At 57.4% G+C, this 12593-nt stretch overlaps 1 protein-coding gene across 1 annotated transcript in view; it reads right to left on the reverse strand.

The window, feature by feature from the left end:
* The window catches only part of LOC114054146 (histone deacetylase 4), a 253940-nt gene extending 243323 nt beyond the window's left edge, over positions 1-10617 (reverse strand). The window contains exon 1 of the mRNA XM_027877293.1: positions 10585-10617. The gene's annotated coding sequence lies outside the window, so the exon portion shown is untranslated. The remainder of the gene's footprint in view (positions 1-10584) is intronic.
* Between the last annotated feature and the right edge of the window lie 1976 nt (positions 10618-12593).

The raw sequence follows: 12593 nt of genomic DNA on the forward strand, positions 1-12593 counted from the left end.
ACACACACACCACACACACAAAGAGACACAGCCACACACATACACACACACACATACACACACACAGCCACACACACACAGACAGACACACACACAGACAGACACACACACACACGAGATACCCATGTGGTGACCATGTGGTGAAGGAATCGGTGCCTCAGGAGATGACCCAGGAAGCCATGCTCAAAGCCCTCACCTGACAGTCTCCCGCTCACTCCCCCATGCAGCCCCCAGCCACAAAAGGCACCAGGAAGGCCTCACTCCATAGGCCAGGGCTGCCTTAAAAACCATGTCCCAAGAGGACACCCTCAATCAGGCGGAGGGGGCCCAGAGCCACAACAGACCAGAGGAAGAGAATGGCGACTGCTCAGCCCATCACCAGCCACCACTTTCCACTAGCTCCCCAGCCTGGCCAAAGTCTCTGCAAGTTTCTCTTGGCCTCTGCTTCAACAGGTACGATCTCGAGGAAGTCTGGCTCCAGACATGCTCCTTCTCCTGGACCCTCACCTGCCCCAGACGGGGACTTGACCCTCACCTAACATGAACCCTCTAGGGCAGGGCTGGGGAACCCACAGCCTCGAGGCCACACACGGCCCTCTAGATCCTCAAGTGCGGCCCTTTGACCGAATCCAAACTTCACCGAACGAATCCTTTTATTGAGGGTATTTGTGGCCTGCAGGCTCCCCACCCCTGGGCCACAGAGGTGACCCCATACTTCCCCCACTGCTTAGCTGGCAGGCCCCAGGATTCCGGGAAGATCCCCCACACCTATCAGGTACGGGTTCTGCATCTGGCCCAAGCGGAGGGGTGGGGGGGGGGGAATCGCCAAAGTGCCAGAGAGAAGGGCGCTTCCCCCGCCTTCCCCCCACCCCAGGCAGTCCCAAGAAAACCCAGAATTCTAATTCCTTCTGTGTTCGGCCAGAGCCCGTAACTCTTTCATGGTCAGAGGCCTAGCCAGCCAGCCAGCAGAAGCATCCGAATTGCATAAAAACAGGACACTTTCTAAACAACCTTCAAACCAAAGAAGGCCGCCCAAACATTGAGCAACAGGGCTGAGTTTTAAAATATTTATACAAGAAACCATATTAGCGCATCACGGGAAGTTACAAGGCTCAAGGGGAAATCAAACTGTATCAAAATGTTATGAAAACAGATAGACCACAAATAGAGAAAAAAAGAAAGAAAGGAAAAAGCCCAACGGAAAAAAAGAAGCCGCCTGAGCCGGGACATAAAGGGACCCCAGAAGGGCTAATCACTCCCCCCACCCCCTCCACCCCCGCCTTTTCTCCTGCTCAGTTTGGAAGGAAGGAAGCTGACTTGTCTTTGGCCTGTTCTTCTAAAGCGTCAAAAAATGGCTCTTCCCCAAACTGGGAGCTAACAGGTCACACACACACACACACACACAGATCAAGCACATGCATGCATGTGGATCATTCACACAGATCACATACATGGAGGGTACATGGATCGCTCACACACATGAATCACACAGAGATTACTCACACAAAGATCACACAGCTCACACACACATTAGACACAAACACGGATCACTCACATACATGCATCATCCCACACGGATCACACCCCCACACCCTGGCTCCTGCCTTGGACCGCGCCCAGGGCCCCACCACACTGCCTGCTGATGGCCAGAGAGACAAAGTGCTGACCCCGGAGTCAGGAAGACCTGGGTTCAGAATCGACCCGATTCTTCCTAACTGCGTGATCCTGGGCCTCAGTTTCTTCTCTGTATAACGCGGAGTGCAGCACTGTCGGACATCCGCCCATCTCGGCTCCTGAAACAACTTCCTCTGGCTGAACAGCCCAGAAATCACTCAGGGGGGCAGGAGCAGCCCTTTCACTGCCTGCCCTCCAACAATTCATAAGCTTCTCTCCAGGATTCCTTCCTGACCCCTCCTCAAAATACCTGCCCAAGAAAAAGAGGCTGCCTGAAGCAAGGCCCCAGGAAAGAGGCAGCTCGAATCTCTTTGTTTCTTCCTGGGCTTGGGCGATCTTAGGCTTCTGACATCCCAGCAGCCCAAGGAAGGAAAGGAAACACGGCCAAACATGGGACCTCTGAAGAATCAGCCCTGCAGAAGCCTGGAAACAGAAAGAAGCCAACTCCCAGCCCTGGAAGCGAGTTCAGGAGGGAAAATCCTGGTTCCAACAGAGCCTGGCAGTGGGGCTGGGCCCCCCTCCCCAAGAGCGGCGGCTTGGGAACCCACCCCCCGACAATTCCACAGGTGCAGCTGCCTCAAGAAGGCGACTGGGATCTCTGCAAGGCCTGCCACGGCTCTCAGAGGAGGAGGAGGCAGGGACGGCCTTAGGTCACCAGCCTCAGAGAACCACGCTGACCTTCCGCCCTGTCTCATTCACCCTCCAAGTGCCTCCCCAACTGCCCACAAACCTGCTCGAACCCCTCCCCTCAAAAGAAGGCTTCCTTGGACCAAGCTGCTTCCCACACATTCGCCTGCCCCCCAGCCCCCCACTCAGGGGGAGCAGGTCCCTCGGTCACCAAAGCTCACCCGGCCCCACATCCCTTCGCTGGCCTTCCCCTGCTTCTCCTTCTGCCCTCGGCCCTCTCTTCTGTCTGCAGTCTCAACCACTGCTCGTTTCTCTGCATCTGCAGGCTCTTCAGAGCTCCAGAAATGCTTGTGGCCAGACGGCTCCTTTGCTGTCCCATCCCCATGCCTCTGCACAGCCTCTCCCCGAGACCCGGAACACATCAGCTCCCACTCCGCCTTGCCTGTTTACTACTAACTACACTCTAATGTTCCAGCCTCTCCCCTGCCCCCCCACCCCTCCCCAAATTACCTCGTGGCTATTTTTCTGTCTAGCCACTATATACACATATACAGACGCATTACATTTAGTAGATGCTTGTGCACGCATCCGTGCACAGACGAACAGATGTGTGTATGTACCCACATGTACACGTACGTGCACATCGCCCCTGACAGAAGAAATGCAAGCCCCTTGAGGGCAGGGACTGACTCACTTTTATCTTTGTCTTCCCAGCGCCAAACACACAATTAATTGGTCTTAATGGAATTCCCCAGCTGCCAGCCCCCTCCCTCCCAAACCCCCTGCCATTTCACTACTTGGGAGAGATTTTCCTTTATGAACTGTCGAGTTAATGCCACGTGTCATTGGCTATGTCTTTGTCTGTCTCCCCACCATAACATGAGCTCCTCCTGAGCAAGGAGGGCTCACTTCATTCTGCGTACTAGTATCCCCAGTGCACACGATAGGCGCTAAATAACTACCTGTTAATCTACTGATCTCCTGACCGATCTCCAGCTGCCTGGAAGACACGTCTTCGATGTACAGACGAGCGAAAGACAGGATAAATGGGGGATAACGCAGAGGGAAAGCACCAGCCTTAGTGGGGACTGGGAAAGGCTCCCTGGGCAAAGGGGGACCTTAGCTGGGATTTGAAGGCAGCTGGGGAAGCCGGCAGGTGCGGGTGAGGAGGGAGCATGAGGGACAGGTCCAGCTGAGTCACTGCACCAGGTGATCAGCTGAAGAGAGGATGGACGGGGCTTCTTTACCCCTATCCACGCTTCCTGCCTTTGACCTCGTTCCTGGCCTCAGGCCCCCCTCCCCTCCAAAATCTTCAGCGGCTCCCTATCAGTCAAGGTCAAAGGCCTCCATCTGGTGGTGGCCGCTAGGGGGCGCCACAGTGCTGGCTAGGCCTGGAATTCAGAAGACCCGAAATCAAATCTAGCCTCAGACATTTTCTGGCTATGTGACCCTGGACAAGGCACTGAAGCCTCAGTTTTCTCATCTGTGAAATAGTGATAATAACAGCACCTACTACCCAGGGTTGTTGCGAAAATCAAATGAGATAATAGTGATAAAAAGAACGGAGCAGAGCTCCTGGCACATAGTAGGTGCTCTAGGAACGCTTATTTCCTGCTCCTCACAGGACCTTGACCCCAAGAAGCCCCTTCCACCCAGAATGGCTGACTCTTTGTCTCCTCCTCTGGTCCTGGGCATAGGGCAGTTCTCTCCCTCTGCTCACCCCTGCCCATGCTCTGCGAAGATGATTCATCCCTAACAGCACGGGCTGGCAGCCACCTTCTCAACTTTAGACTCCCATACACTTCTGTTTGACTCATATGAATTATATGGATGGCATACGGATCTGCACAGGTGTCCTATGCCCTGCTAATCAATCACTAATTAATGGCCCCGAGATAGAGCACCAGGCCTAGAGTCACGAAGACCCATCTTCCCGAGGTCAAACCTGGCCTCAGACACTTAGTAGCGGGGTGACCCTGAGCAAGTCACTTCACTCTGCTTGCCTCAGTTTCCTCATCTGTAAAATGAGAAGGAAATGGCAAACCACCTCAGTATCTCTACCGAGAAAATCCCAGATGGGGTCAAGGAGAGTCAGACATGACTAAACAACTAAATCACAGACTTCATAAACTCCTTTCTTACCTACATGTATATGGCCCCACCCTCCCAAGCCCCTCTACTGAGTACGCTGCTCTGTATACAGTGGGTGCTTAATAATTGCGGGTAGGGTGAGCACCGCATCTATGATGTCACAGGGACTGCCTAAGCCAGTTTAGCTAGGCGTGCTGCCGCTACGCCCATGCCTCTCCCCCACTCCCACCATCCAGGCTCTGCAGTCAAGATCACAGGAAAGCCACAAGGGTGTGTCTACACTGCCCCTGGGTCCCACTCACCATTGAATAACTTTCCAAAGGAGAATAACCCTCTCCCAGGGCCCCCCTCACCCATCCACACCTCTGTAAGCTTCCTGAGGGCAGAGAATGTCTACCCCCAGAGCTTAGCCCCGTCACAGCAGATGCTGACTCGATGCACTGGCGCCCATTCTGTCATTCCCTTCCAGGCAGTTCTGGGCTCAGAAGCGCCCTCTGCCAAAGCAGCTCAGCACTGGTCCCACAACTCGGCCTCTTGGGGGGTTGTCTTGGGATTTGGGGCGTGGGGCGTGCTCAGCTTACGGGAGAAGAAGAAATCGAACCCAGGTCTTTATGGCTGGAGGGCTGCTCTGCACCCCTGTGCAACAGGCAGCTGTCACAATAGTAACGTTCACATCTCCGCCACGCTGTTCATTTCATCCTAACAGCTCCCGCTGCCAGTTCAGTCAGCTTTACAGCCCTTTGGTCCTCCCGCCCCCCCATCCCCCCCCGAGGGAGGCGTATCACGAGCCCCCACGGTCTGTTCCACACACCCATCGGTCCACGGTCCAACGCCTGCAGGCGCCTTCCCAAAGACCGGGGCTCCAGGACCAAAGTGAAGTGCCCGGGGGCAGGACGGGAATCAAGTGAAGGAAGGAGGAAGAGCCAGGAAAAGACCTCAGCAGCAAAGGAAATGGAGAAAGAGAAAGGAAGAGTCCTCCCCTGCAACTCCCCAGGGCTGTGCCCGAACGTGCTGCCACCCTCTCCGACGGCCATGGGCCAGCAAAGGGCCAACAGTCTGGGAAGGAGACTCTCAAAGCTTTGACCTCCCCATAGCTGGAAAGGAGGTGAGGAGACCAGGGGAGGAAATCAGGTGGTGACTCTGGTGCAGTTGCCAAAAAAAGTGGACTCTCCATTATGAAATCCTGCCAGGCCACATAAAGGTAGTGAGCTCCCCATTCTTAGAAGTATTCAAGCAGAGAGTGGAGGACCTGGTCTCCCGGATATTATAGGAGGGACCACCAAATTCAGTGGGAGATCGGCCAAGATGATTAGTGTTGGGAGAATTCAATTCCAATGAAGAGACTGAGACCCAGAGAAGTCAAGGAAGTGTCCCACAAGGAGCAGACTGAGGATCTGAACCCAGACCCTGGGCCTCAGGATATTCTCTCTGTACCACACTGCCTCAATTTCTCCTCTCCTCTCTAAAAAGTCAGTATGTCCTGGGTTCCACTGATCCCATGGTGGACTCCATTAAGCTGGGCCCTCCTTGAAAGTAGGCACTGTTTTTGCTTTTCTCTGTATCTCTAGCACCTAGCAGAGTACGTAGTTCACAGTATTTGCTGACTGACCAACTTGTCTTCAGGAAGGCACAGAAATGAAAAGAAAACACTCCTGGGAACCAACTTAAAAATGTCAGTTGCTCACCCCAGGTCTTTCTTCAAACAGCAGGCCTGGCCCCCAGCAGCCCCATCCACAGACAAGGCCCAGGACAGGGAAAGCAGAAACCTGCAGGCCTCAGGCTGGAGCCTCTGCACCTTCCGGGGGTGGGGAGCCTCAGTTTCCTCCTCTGTCAAATGACAGGGGGCATTAGACGGCCTCTGAGGCCTCGTCCAGCTCTGGGCCCGTGACCCCATAACCCCGCTCCGCAGACCAACACATCTGGGGGCCCACAATCTGCGTCCCAAATGAGACCCCACCATCCTCAGCTTGTGCCAAGACTGCTGCCATCCTGCCTCTAAACTGGAGAGGGCTCAGCAGCGGGGCTGAGCAGGAGAAAGAAGAGAAAGGAATATGGAGTTCTGGGGCCTGGCTTCAAATTCACGGTCTGTGTCTGGCCTTGGCTAAGGCCCTTCCCTCCTCTGTACAATGGGGAGGTCGGACTAGATTGCCCTGATGGGGCTGACCTCTGAACCCTTCATCACCTCGGTGGCTTTGTGTACAGCACCTCCCCTCTCTGCGCCTCAGTTTCTTTCTTAGCCGAAGGAGTCCAGGCACATAGTAGGTGCTTAATAAATGTTGACTGACTGGTTCTAGCTCTCAGTCTGTGCTCCTCTGCAGTGCTCCTACGTGGGCTCCCACCCCTCTGCTTTTCCCAGACGGCTGCCCAAGGAGACGGGTCCAAAGTGTGCCAAAGGGCCACGTTTACACTGACGCTGGACCAGAGACTCCCAAGAAGTGGGACCTGGAGTTAGCAGAGGCTTCTGAGCCCGCCACCTAACAGAAGAGGAAACTGAGGCCCAGATGGAAAGGCCCTGAGTGCCCAGAGTCACCCAGCTAGCAGGTGTCTAAGGCAATATCGGAGCCCAGGTCTTCTATTCAGCTCCTCCAACCTCCTCATTTTGCAGGGAAAGAAACTGAGGCCCCAGCTGGTGGTATTTTCCTTTCATTTTCAGGCAGCGCCCATTCTTCAGAGCGCGCTGCATCATGAATCAATCTGCTCCTCAGGGCAGCTTCCAGGGGACGAGGGTCCAGCCGTTTTCAATAGAAAACAGAGTGATGGCTTCTACATGGGCGACAACATGTTTCTTCTGTTGTGGAAATTCAGACGGCACCGAGCCTCATTTCCTTCTGCCCCACCCCCGAGCATCAAAGGGTTTTCATTCAAAGCCGTTCTTTGGTGAACTGAAACCTCCCAACCACGAAGCTCAAACAGTCAAGAGGCCATCCAAACCAGGCCTGATGGCAAAGGTAAATGACCTCGAACCCTAGACTCCGGGGCTCCTGCTGGGGCACAGTCCTGCCCAGCAACGAGTCAACTGGGCTCCTCAGGGCCCGGCAGCCACCTCAGGACGGGGGCCCAGGGCCATGTGTTCGCCATCACGGACCCAGAACCCCCTTTGCCGGAGTTTCTGGCCTCTGGATGCCTCTGAGGAGTGGGACATTTTGAGCCTGTGTTCGGCAGAGCCGTTCTCCTGCTGACCACACAAAATGATCTGCTCAGGCATGTTGGGCCACATCTGCTTCGTGCTCCCCGTCTGAGCCTTCCATCCTCCATGGAGGCAGCCAGCCCCTCCCTCCACCAGAGCACACCCTCGCTAGGTTTTCACCTGGCTGGACAAGGAGGACGAAAGGATGAAGCAGGGGCAGCGGCCTGCTAGGCCGAGCTCCCGGCCAGAGATCCGTGCTGGGATCTCCCCTCTGGGCCTTTGGAGGGCACTCACCACACGCCCTGTACTTGACAGGGTGGGTAGTAAGGCCAGCAAGTTGGGGGGGGGGCCCTCGAGCAAGGGAACAAGGGGGGGGGGGGGAGAAAAACCCCCCCCCCCCCCCCCCCCCAGTGTCCTCCTGGTTCACTGACGCTCACTTTGTGGAAGGGAATCTGATCTTTAAAACAAAAGCCTAGAACAGAGATCCAAGTCTTTAAAAAAAAATCTAAGGCATGAAAATACTTCCTTCCCTCCCACACATATTTGAGCTCTCCGGTGCCACCAATTCAAAGGAGGGACGTTATGCATATGATGTATCACAGAACTTTCAGAAAGTATAATAGAGAGAAAAAAAGGAGCGAGACCTTGATGTCCTTTTTGGGGGGGCCCCTCTGGCGCCTAAGAGGAGAAGAGAGAAAGGCCTACTTCCAGCTTTAGCCTACCCCCAAATCTACAACTGCCAAAAGTTCTGACTGGGTGGCATTTTGCATTTCCAATTATAATCGAGTAAACGTGTTGCCATAGCTACCGCAAAATGCTGCCATAACTTTTGTTGCCTCGTAATTGCCGCGGTGACTATTTGCACACATGCAGCTGAGTTTTCTTCATTCCATCCCACCCCCCCCCACACACCCCCATTAAGTTTGAGGCTCAGAAACCACAACAGCAGCTTTGAATCTAAAGCCCCTAAAATAAGGCACAGAATTATCAGAAACAATTAAAACTCCAGGCAAGCGCCTGGGCCCGATCCTATTACAAAAGGGGATGGGGGAGGCCAGGCAGCAGCCACTCCTGAACCCACTGACAGGCAGAGCTGGCTGGCTGGTTTGTTTGTTTACTTCTGCCCAGCCTGTTTTCTTTAAAGGCACTGGGCTCTCAGATGCTTTCGGGGGACTTGTGGTCGGACCAGAAAGGCCATCGGAGGGGCAGGCGGAAGAGATCGAGCCCCGAGCCGTCACCGCCGGCCATGGTGATGCTGACGGGGACGCACTCCCTACCTAGAACCAGCAGGCATTTTTTTCATTAGGCAATTAGATTGGTCTCTGTAGTCATGCAATTAAGATTTAGTTAAGAAAGTCATTAGTTTAAAATAACTTAAGTTTAATTTCTACAAAGCTTTATTTGAAAATTGTGTCACAGCAGGTCAATTTCCAGGCACCCAATAAAAGGAACCTTCCTAATCAGCGAGACGAGTTATTAGAAATTGTTGATGGGCCTTCCTCCCGAGGCAGGCCCTTCTAGGGCACACAGAAGGTCTCCAGCTATTCCAGTGGCCAATCTGTCTGTGTACAGAGGAAATAAAAGATAAGTTGCCTCTAATTTCATGTTGTGTTTTTGCAATGCCAGAGGAGTTCAGATAATACAATCGGAGCCAGCAACATCCCAGGGCTGAGAAAACCATGCAGAATGAAAGCCACACAGGCCTGCCTTCCTGGCTTGGATGAATCCTGGGCTGCCTCAGGCCCCGCTACCTCCTAGCTGGCTGTCCTAGGGCCCCTCTCAAAGCCCTCAGTTTCCCGGGAGGGAGGGTCCAGCTGCATGATCTCCAGGCCCTCTACAGCTGCAGCCTAGGAGCCTTCCCCCAGATTCCCTTCCCTGGCACAGGGATGGATTCCGCTGCAGCGACTTCAGCCAGCGGTCGCTCCTTTTTTCCATTCCGACAAAATTAAGCCTCCAAACTGCAGTTTCTTATTGTGGGCTTAGCTTCCCTCCCCATCGCCCCCCCCCCCCCAAGCCGCATCAAAGCCCTTAACTCTGCACCCCCAGGGGGGTCCCTCCTGCTCAGCCCTCCCCGGGAGGCAGCCAAGATCCCAAAGAAGTCTTTCTCCAGCCAGACGCTCACTCCTCTGCAGTCTGGGGCAGGGCGAGACAGTGGCAAGGCCTCCCCATTTGCAACCTCCTTTCTTAGCACCCCCCCCAACATACATACATATACACACATACACACACACACACACACACACACACACACACACTCACACGCCAAACCAAACCGGTTTGGGAAGCCCACGCCAGGCAGCCAGTTACCTATCTCCGTCCTCAATCTGCCCAGAGCTTCAGGCTTGGGCTCAGCGGCCCCACAGACCCCCGACTCTCAAGCGCGAGAGGGGACAGGCCGGTGGAGGGCAGGGGTCTCCCCAAACCACGGCCAGCACCAGACAGGAGCTGGGGTCACCGATCCCGGCCAGGGCGGGGGCTTGCCAGGAGAATCGCTCATTTAATTGTAAAACTGCTCCATTCTAAGCACGGAGGGGAGGAGGGCTGGGGGAGGGGGGCTGGGGCGCCCCCTCTCCGGGCAGGATGCCCTCCAACCTGCTGGCGCAGCAGCAGGACCCGGGAGAGGGCCGGCCCGGGCAGGGAGGGTGGGGGGCTGGAGGGCCCCACTGCAGGGCCGGGAGTGAGCTGCCCGAGCCATCGCAGGATCCCCAGGAAGACAAGAAAATGGGGGAGACGCAGAGGTGGGGGGGCCGAGATGACAAGCTCGGAGGAAGGGACCGCGGGGCGCAGGTCTGGGGGAGGGGGCAGGGGGATGACAAGTGGGGGGAGAGGAACAGAAGGACCCGCGGCGGGGGGGGGGGGGATGATGGGGTCTCCGCCTGGAAGAGGGGGGCGCGGGGAAGGGCCTCGCGGCTGGAGTGGGGGGGGGTGTCTCTGTCCCGGGCCGGGTTCTGTCTGTCTGTCTGTCTGTCTGTCTGTCTCGGGGGAGGGACGGCAGCGCGGGGCCCAGCCCGGCGTGGGCACGGGGCGGAGGCGGACAATGGCCCGGGCGGCTGCCCTGCACTTACCGGGGCGGGCTCCGGGGCGGCGGCCGCGGCTCGGGCATCGCCTCCCTCTGGGGCCGCATCTCCCCGGGCGGGCCGGGCCCGGGGCGGCGCTCGGAGTGGCAGTGGCGGCGGCGGCGGCGGCGGCGGCTCCGGGCTCAGGGCTCGGAGCGGGCCGGGCTGGTCTGCGGAGGCGGCGGCGGCGGCGGCGGCGGCGGCGGGGCTGGGGCGCTCGGGCACTGGCTCGCTCCCCACCACGGCGGCGACGGCGGCCCCACAACCTCCCTCCTCATTCACAAAAAATTGACCCACGTTGAACCAGAAGGCTCGGGCCCCCCCCACCACGCCGCTCGTCCATAGGCCGCCCGCGCCGTCCATCAGGCGCTACGGCCCCGCCCCCGCCGCCCGCAGCACGCCGCCCATTGGTCTGTCTAGGCTTGCGTCACCTCCCCCTCGCCGCCCCTCCCTCCGCCCGGACTCCTAAGGAAGCGCTCGTCAATTACGGTTCGGCCCCGCCCCTCCAAGGGCGCCTCTCCTCCCTCCCATTGGTCGGCTCAAGGAAGCGGGGCACCACCCAGGTCGCTCCCGCCCCTCTCCCGAAAGCCAAAGGACCCGACGCGAAGACGGAGCGCCGGCGAGCCCCGCCCCTGAGAGGCACGTCCAGGACCCAATTGGCTACGGCGGCTGCCCGTCGATAGCGCGGCGCGCTGGCCCCGCCTCCTAACGCCGACCCGCGGAGCCAGGATGAGGGGGCGCGCGCGCGCGCGCGCCGGACCAAGGGGAAAAGCGGACAGGGCGCGTCGGACCTGGCTTCGAGACCGGACCCGCACCGGGCGCGGGGTTAGGGGGTGGGGAGAAGGGGCCCCACGGGCCAGGAGCTCGAGCTCGGAGGAACCGTTAAACCGGCCGCGGCCGCCATCTTGGGGCAGGGCCTGGGGGTCACGTGGCTCGGCCATGCGCGCGGCCCCCTCCCCCCCTTGCGTTTGCAGGGGGCGAGGTAAGGGGGAAGTCAGGCGGGCGAGTGGAGGGGCACTGCTCAGTGCGCAAGCGCGGCCTGGCCTTGGGGCGCAGGAGCGCCCCCTCCTGGGCCGGCCCTCCCCCCAGCCCCGCCTCCCCCCAGCCCCGCCTCCTCCCTCAGCTGTTACCGTCCAGGCCCAGAGAGGCCGCTGGGCTTGCCCGAGGCCACACAGCTGCGCTGGGTCCGAGAATCCTAGAAGCCTCGGAGGCTGGACTAGACACCTCCCTGCGAGACCCTTCGCGTGACCTTGTGCCCAAAGGATTTTAGAGCCCATCTGTTCCAAACCCCTGATTTACACAGGTGGAAACTGAGGAAAGGAGAAGGAAAGAGACTGGACAGTGTTGAGTCTTTGAATGACCTTCGAAAATGTCCGGTCTTACTCCCAAGTTTAATGGGTGGGGGCTGAGAGGCCCTCAGAGAGGAAAAGGGACTTGCCTAAGGTCACACAACACAGTCCCAGCCAGAATTAGCACCCAGCTCGTCAAAAAGCATTAATTAGGCTCCAGGAGGAGACAACGGGCATTAATTAAGCACCTACTGTGTGTCAGGCCCTCTGCTCAGTGCAGATGCAAAGAAAGACAAAAGCCAGCCCCTGCCCCCCCAACCAGGAGTTCCTAGTCTAAGGGAACATATGCAGATGTATGCAAATTAGATACCAGGTGATGGGAGGAAAAGGTCCTCGGAGGTGAGGCTTGATGGAGTCTGAAGGGATGCTACGACTAGGGAGAGAGGGTGGAGGGCACGCCAGGCAGAGGCCTCAGCCCAGAGAAAAGCGTGGAGGCGGGAGATGTAGGGCCCCAAAAGAGGAACTGTGACCTTAGGGGGTGAAGGTCTTTGTCTCCACACCCAGAGATCCCTAGGGAAATGCGGCCAAAAAGCGAAGTGGCTTTGGACTGGATGACCAGTTGCAGCCTGGCCTGTTCTGGGGAGGTAACTGTACTGCCGTCCTCTCCCGTCTCCAGGCCTAGGTCTCCTCCTGTCCCCCAGCTCCCTCGGCCCTAGAGGACCTTCAGGC

Source organism: Vombatus ursinus, unplaced genomic scaffold (assembly GCF_900497805.2).
Source record: "Vombatus ursinus unplaced genomic scaffold, bare-nosed wombat genome assembly UNPS02004259.1, whole genome shotgun sequence".
NCBI classification, from domain to species: Eukaryota; Metazoa; Chordata; class Mammalia; order Diprotodontia; family Vombatidae; genus Vombatus; species Vombatus ursinus.